This window comes from Mesoplodon densirostris, chromosome 19, assembly GCF_025265405.1.
Source record: "Mesoplodon densirostris isolate mMesDen1 chromosome 19, mMesDen1 primary haplotype, whole genome shotgun sequence".
Lineage (NCBI taxonomy): Eukaryota > Metazoa > Chordata > Mammalia > Artiodactyla > Ziphiidae > Mesoplodon > Mesoplodon densirostris.
In genome coordinates this window covers 1,775,748-1,783,959 of record NC_082679.1, presented here as the reverse complement: position 1 = coordinate 1,783,959, position 8,212 = coordinate 1,775,748, and positions in this window count along the sequence as shown.

The following is an 8,212-nucleotide window of genomic DNA, read 5'->3' as shown; positions in this document are numbered from 1 at the left end:
TATAACTGATTCACTTTGCTGTACACCTGAAACTAACAACATTGTCCATCAGCTATACTCCAATAAAAAAAAATGTAGCTCAAGTACCCCAGGATCACTCCCACACCCCTATCTTTGCACAGGATGTTCCCTTTGCCTAGAGGGAGCTATCTGTATTATAGGTTTAAATTGTATACAGTTTTAAATTATGTGGGATGGGTTGTGATTGGAAGGGGGAAAGCAGAGCTCTGAGGGATCCCGGGGGCCAGGCAGCTGGTCTGGCACTCACCTCTGAACTCCGGGATTATCCTGCTGAATACAGTTGAACTAAAACAAATAGACTGCCAGCTATTTCTCCAGGGCTTTTCATTGGCTGAGTCCTTACCAGGAAAAAAGAGGAATCTTTCTTCCGCCTTTTGGGCTCTCCTGTCAGTTGCAGGCATGAGAGCTCCCTCTGCTGGTCTCCCGACTCTATTTCACGGAGGTTTCTGTGTATTCATTTTTCACAGAACACCAACCTCAGTCAAGGCCACTCAGTGACCATGATGAAATAAGACAATGACAAAACCACCCTATCATCCTATCTGAGCACAACCAACCAGAGTCCTGGGCAAACAAGCAGATAGCCCCCTCTCCTGGGTAACATGAGTGACAGCTCCATCTTCCATCAGCTGCTGCTTTAGTGCCGCTGCCTTCCCCTGCCTTGTAAATAACAAATTTCAGGATATCTGACCATAAAACCAACCCCGTTTCCTGACAGCATCCAGTTCAGACCAGAGTTCCATTTCCTTCAACTCTTCTCCAAATCACTGAACACAAGCCCAGAGCCTAGGAAAGGTCCTAACATCTTCGTACTGAGGGCCCCGCATTCCCCACGGTGTGGTAACCACACTGCAGCACACCAGTAAACCTCACTGCTCCACCACAGGCGTCAGACACGTTCCTGGTGCCGGACGCACTGGCACCACGTATCTGCAGACCCGACGGACCCCCGAGCTCCAGACTGCACATCCAACGAGACCAACCTTTCCTCTTAGGTGTCTGATACACATCTCAAACTGCACGAGTACAAAACCCAACTCCTCATCTCTCCCTGCCCTGCTCTCACTGCCCACCCCTCTCCCCTCTACAGCCGCAGTGACTGTCAACTGGTTCCTGCACAGACAATGCTCTTCTCAGTCTGTCTTGACACCTGCTATTACCTTTACTGGAGATGTTCTTCTCCAATTCCGACCCTGCCTGGGGGTCCTGCATCATTCAGGGGTCTCCGCATCAACCTCTTGCTTCTTTCTAATTTGCTTCCTAAGCTTTAGTTCAATGTCCATCTTCCCATTTTACACACAAGAACACTGAACCCCAAGGATAAGTGACATGACCAAGGTCATGTGGTTGGGGGTAGGCATGGTGGAGACAGGCTGCAACCCCAATCAATCCCAACTCCAAACTCTTAGAACCTGGGTCTCTCTGCTGCCCCAACATCTACCCTAACACCCCCACATTTCGATTCTTCTTTATCTTGTAGTTCTGGGGTTCCCAGGCACATTTCTGTCAAAGCAACAGTTCCTTTATTGCACCTACTTCAGCTAATGTGTTCTCCATGTGAGAAGAGCTCCCAGGGAAGGGCTCACATCTCAGTCACCTGTATGTCTCAGCTCTTCACAATGTGCCATGTGAATGAAGGACAAGGTCTCATCACTCTTGCCCAAACAGCAGCAAGGCCGTAGCTAGCCCTTCTAGTGAACACGGAAGTGAAGACCAGATGGTGAGAAATGGGAGATGAGAACTGACCTCAGAATCCTTCATCCTCTGGATAGTATGTGTTGGCTTAAAAAAATATATCCGCCACCTGAGAGTTGCGAGTTAAGATTTATTGGGTGTAACAAAGAGGACTGTAGCCCAGGAGACAGTATTTCAGGTAACTCTGAGAAACTGCTGCAAGGAGGCGAGGGGGGAACCAGGATATATAGGAGTTTTGCAACTAAGGACAGGTAGTCGGGAACATCAAAAGATTATTGTTAATTAAAGAAAACCAGATATCTCAAGTTATGGAATTTAGCACTTTTCTATGTATGGGAAGATGCAAGAGTCTGGGCTCACTGAAATCATTCCTTTGATATGCACCTCAGCTATCTGGGGCCAGTATCCTGACACATCCTGAGTTTCCTCAGGTCTTATACAGGGAGTGGCTGCAGTCTGATGCCTGCTAGATGGCAGGCATTCTTTTCAGCCCTGAGTTTCTTCAGCTGACCAGCTCACGTTGGAGGGCTGCAATCATTGATGACTGTGACATTCTTTGTTTATTGATATGGCAGGATATATTCCATTTCTCATATGTCACAACTGCTTTGGGAGAGATACAGGCCTGGGTCTCTGGATGTGCTGCGTCATACTGAAAAGCTCCCAGGTGTGGAAAGAAACAGCCTCTAGTAGAGGGTTTCTTTGACACTCAAGGACCTGGAAGTTCATCTTCAGGTGTACCTGTAGCCAATGCCCAGACAACTAATTCCTCCTAAGATAGGACAGAGGAGGGAGGAGCCCTTGAGAGGCAACTCTCTTTCCCAAATAATAGAAAACTCAACATGCTGTCAATAAAAATTGTATCAACTACTGACTCATGAAGAAGTGCCTGCACGATAATGAAATGTGGTCAGCACTACAGAATGGCTTCAGCTCACAGTGGTGATGCAAAACTACCAAAACTATACCTGTGCTTTTTTTTTTTGGTCACACCACGTGGCTTGCAGGACGTTAGTTCCCCGATCAAGGATCGAATCCGGGCCTTCGGCAGCGAAAGTGCCAAATCCTAACCACTGGACCGCCAGGGAATTCCCAAAAGCAATAGTTTTTTTTTTTTTTTTTTTTTTTTTTTTTTGCGGTATGCGGGCCTCTCACTGCTGTGGCCTCTCCCGTTGCGGAGCACAGGCTCCAGACGCGCAGGCTCAGCGGCCATGGCTCACGGGCCCAGCCGCTCCGCGGCATGTGGGATCTTCCCGGACCGGGGCACGAACCCACGTCCCCTGCATTGGCAGGCGGACTCTCAACAACTGCGCCACCAGGGAAGCCCCAAAAGCAATAGTTTTAATCCCTAGTTTTCTTCCATTTAATATATATTTCACAAATTACCTAAGCATCTTATAGATGATTGTCATTTGAATTAATTTCAGTTCTTGGTTATTATTAAATTGTTATAAACTTTGTGTATATGTATATTGGTGTAAGAAAACACTCATTTCTAATTAATATGTGATTTGCTTAGTTATAAAATATAAATGTTTTAAAATAATAAGAAATCCTTACATCAGACCATATCGAAACATTAACTCAAAATAAGTCTTAGACCACAATGTAAGAATGAAAATCACAGAATGCTTTATAAGTCAAAAGATTTGCAATTCTGGGTTGGACAAACTCTAAGTATATAGATAGTATACAAGAAGAACACATAAAAGAAAAAATAGATTTTGGATTACATAAAGATTTAAAATATCTACTCTTCAAAAGACACTGCTAAGAAAATAGAAAGACAAGCCAATGACAGAGATTCTATTTGCAAAACACATATTTGATAAAGGGCTAGCATCCAGAATACTGTAAAGGAGAAAACCCCCCAAATTCTTACAATTCAATGTTAAGAAGAAAAAAAAATGAACTAAGGATTTGGACAAATAACCATTGATATATGAATGAACAATGAACATAAGAAAAGATGCTCAATAGCCTCAGTTATTCCAGTAATGCCATTTAAAAACTGTAATAAGATTACTACACACGGGCTAGAATTGCTACAATTAAAAAGATAGACAATTCCAAGTGCTAATGAGGATGGAGAACAACTGGAACTCCCATATGCTGTTGGTGAGACTGCAAATTGGTATGGCCACCTTGGAAAACAATTCGGTAGCTTCCTTTATAGGCACATATACATATACCAGAGCACACAGCTATTCTCTTCCTAGATATTTACACAAGTTAAAATGTTTCCAATCAAATATCTGTTGCAAATATTCAGGACAGTTTTATTCACAATAGCCAAAAACTTGGAAAAGTTGTCCATGAACTGGATAATGAATGAATGAATTGTAGCATATCCAGAAAACAAAATACTACTCAGCTATAGAGGAAGAAACAAGGAACAGCATGAATGAATATCAAAATCATTATGCCAGGTGGAGAAAAAAAAGACCATATATAGGATGATTCCAGTCATCTGATATTGTAAAAAAAAAAAAAGGCAACAATGTAGGGAAAGAAAACAAATACGTGGTTGCTAAAGCTGGGGTTGGGGAAAGGAGTAAGACTGCATAATGGAACATTTTGGGGTGATGGAAATATTTCACACTTCACGGTGGTTGTGGTCACAAAATTGCATATATATTTGTCAAAACATCAAAATATGTACCCTTAAAAGGGAGATTATTATTGAATGCAAATTGTACTTCAGTGCATAAGGAATATTTAATTAAAGTTTAAGATAACTCAATGATGGACCTCAGATCCTCTCCTACACTTGTGCAAAAAACAAGAAAAAAAAAAGCCAGAAAGCCATAAAAAATTTGAATTGGGACTTCCCTGGTGGTCCAGTCACTAAGACTCAAAGCTCCCAATGCAGGGGGCCCGGATTTGATACCTGGTCAGGGAACTAGATCTCCCATGCCGCAAAAAAAAAAAAAAAAAAAAAAAAAAAAAGAGAGACCCGGTGCAGCCAAATAAATAAATAAATATATTTCTTTAAAATTTGAATTTATCTTACACTAGGTGGAAATGTTTCAGTGGCAGATTTAGCAAAGATAGCTACAGACATCTGGCATATCATTTTATAGATTGAAAATATTAACAGCACAAGGGAAAGTTGTAGAGAGCCACAGTGAGGGGCCAGCACACAGTCCATGAGGAAATGCACACTGGGGGTGCCAGGATTTAGGAAGACTAACACAGAAAACTTCCATCTGATGTTCCTTCAGTGAGGAGCAGTGGAGTTCCAGAAATGGAGATGATGTGTCCCAAAAATACTGGGCTTCTGAGTAGCTGGATCCTCCAGTGATTTTATTTTATTATTTATTTAAAAATTTTTTTGGCTGCACCACGTGTCTTGCTGGATCTTAGTTCCCTGGAGAGGAGGGAACTCACCTTGGTTCCCTCCAGGAACCAGGAGGCTGGTGAGGAGGACATGGCCACAGAATTCAGGAGAATTGTGAGAAGAGTTTGGATAGATTATAAAAAAAGGATTGGCAAAATTTCTTGCTGCATCAAATATGGCTGTAAGCAAAAGTAGAGAATAAAAGACCATCCCAATTTTTTTCCCCCCTGAACATTTAAGGAATGGAGATGAGGAAGTCAGTGCAGTGAACGGGATTCAGGGAAAAGATCATGAGCTGTATTTGGACATGGGTTTTTCTGAGATGTCTCAAGATTGAGATGTCAGAAGATGGAGACATCTCCTGGGTAGGTGGATATGAAGGTCTGGAGGCCCGGGACGGTTGCTGGTCCAGAGCTTTCTAAGGGGTGGAGGGTGTGGGCTGGACCAGGTTGTAGCCTGGTGGTCAGATTGAAGAAAGAGAGTCTAAAGTTTGTTATTTCAGATGGTCTCCGTGGTGAGGTGTGGGGAGACTGAGACTGGAGGGCAGGGCACAGATGGGTGTGCATCCATGATGGTTCTTCAGAGAGGAGCAATCTGGCTGTAGGATGAATTCTGGCCTGTGTTTGTAGAGAGGCAGATCCAGATGGGGTAAGGAGCTGACCTGGGATGGAGGTTGAGTTGTGAGTTGGTGTAGATTCTCCCCACTGCAAGCTTAGCAGGCTCTCAAGACCACTCCCTGCAGAACAAGGCAAAGGTTACTTGGGCTAGTGGAGCAGCTGTTCCCAGACCAGGGCACTGCCTCACCTCCTCCAGCCCTCAGAGTAAGAGGAATGATCTACTGTCCAGCTGAGGGCTCCCTGCACCTCCCTTCAGAGGACCATGCTACAGGCAGGCTCAGAAGGACTAATAGCTGACCTGCCTGCTCAGTGCCTCCCTGCAACTCATTAACTTAAGAATACATGAAACAGGGCTTCCCTGTGGCGCAGTGGTTGGGAGTCTGCCTGCCGATGCAGGGGACGCGGGTTCGTGCCCCGGCTAGGCCCGTGAGCCATGGCCGCTGAGCCTGCGCGTCCGGAGCCTGTGCTCCGCAACGGGAGAGGCCACAACAGTGAGAGGTCCCTGTACCACCAAAAAAAAAAAAAAACAAACAAAAACACGAAACAGTTACTGATCTAAACACTAAATGAACCGACATCCCTCAAAATATGTGTGTAGGTAGGCAGTTAGAAATGAACATGTTGAATTAGTTAAATTTATCCAAACACTTAATAATTGGTCTGCATGTTAATATACCTTTAAATATTTCCTTATGATGAAAAATTTTATGTGTCACATTCAGACTAGTCAGTCCTAAACTAGTCCCCTTATTCTCCATATGTTTACTGGGAAAACCCCAATAAAGGTTCTGGTCTAGGTCTCCCCTTGCGCCTGCTTCTGCCTCCTGCTCAAATCTGGTGCTTCCTCCCATGGCCCTGTGTGGCATAAGTGTTCACTGTACACTTGGGAAACAGAAATCATAGAAATCTTTTTCAACAATACTGACCTCTCCGTGTGCTCACTTACTCATTTACGTCCATAAATTCAAATCTGGTGGGTACAATGGTCCATACACTTACCTCTTCAGGATCTTCAGTTCATCCACGTTAGGATGTGGAGAATAAGGGGAATAGCTTATGATCGACTAGTCTGAATAATTCAGGTGGGTTTTCCAGCTTCAGAGCTGTCCCTAGCCGTCTGGTATCTGGCCCTGGGTTGATTTAGGGCAGGGGATATATTGACTTGGTGTATGAGAGTTAGATAAGGAGGTGGTTCAGACCATGCGCTCTGAATGATAGGGGAGATATAAACACATTTGGCTTTTAGTTTGGCCCTAGAATTGATGGATGGAGACTAGACAAATACAGAATGGAAGGAAATACAGCACACAAAGCTGCTCATGGAGTGAACTAACCCAATTTTTACAGGGCCTTGTGGTCTTTGAGGACATGGCCATATATTTCTCCCAGAAGGAGTGGGGACTCCTTGATGAGGCTCAGAGGCTCCTGTCCCATCATGTGATGCTACAGAACATTGCATTTTTGTCCTCCATAGGTAAGGCCCTCCCACTCACCCCAGCATCCTGGGCTGGGCTCTGTTCTTCCTCGTTTTCCCAGGGGCACCTATGACCTTCCCACAGTGAGACCATGGGCACTGCTTCCTTTCCTGGTTTCCTGGCATGTGTGTTGCTGGTGCCGGGGCTGGGCTCTGTGCACTGTAGTCCTTCTCTCCCAGCAGTCCCATCCCTGCTGCTCTGGGGTCTTGTAAGACAGGGCTCAGGAGTCAGAAATCTTGAAGTTTGTCTGAAAGATCCCACCAGCCTTGCATGTCCCTGGTTGGGTGACTCTGTCTAGAGGCATGGAACCTCGGTGTCCCAGGCCTTCTCTTGCCTTTTGCTGACACACTTTGGAGCCTGCCTATGCCAGGAAGTTCAGGCATTGACCTGGTCACTACTTGTGGGATCACTGGGTTATTCTTTAAAGACCCTCCTTCGATATCCTTGTAATTTTGTTATATTTTATTTTGTCTTATTTTTCTACAAAGTTTCGCTGTTGTTGTTTAAGTACAGTTGATTTACAATGTTGTTAATTACTGCTGTACAGCAAAGTGGTTCAGCTATACATATATGTACATCTTTTTCTTTACATTCTTTTCCATTATAGTTTATCATAGGATATTGAATATAGTTCTCTGTGTTATGTAGTAGGACACCTTGTTGTTTATACCTTTTTTTTTTTTTTTTTTTTTTTTGCGGTACGCGGGCCTCTCACTGTTGTGGCCTCTCCCGTTGCGGATCACAGGCTCCGGACGCGCAGGCTCAGCGGCCATGGCTCACGGGCCCAGCCGCCCCGCGGCATGTGGGATCTTCCCGGACCGGGGCACGAACCCGTGTCCCCTGCATCGGCAGGCTGACTCCCAACCACTGCGCCACCAGGTAAGCCCACCTCACCCCTTTTTGATACACCAAGCAGACAGAGCCCATTCCATGCAAGCGCTCAAGATGAACGCTCACTTGCCTTCAAGTGAGAGGACTTGACAGCCCCATTTGTTACTGTTTATCCCAATGTGCCTGGGAATTCGGGTGATGCTCTGCAGGAGCCATTCGTCTTTATCCAAAGA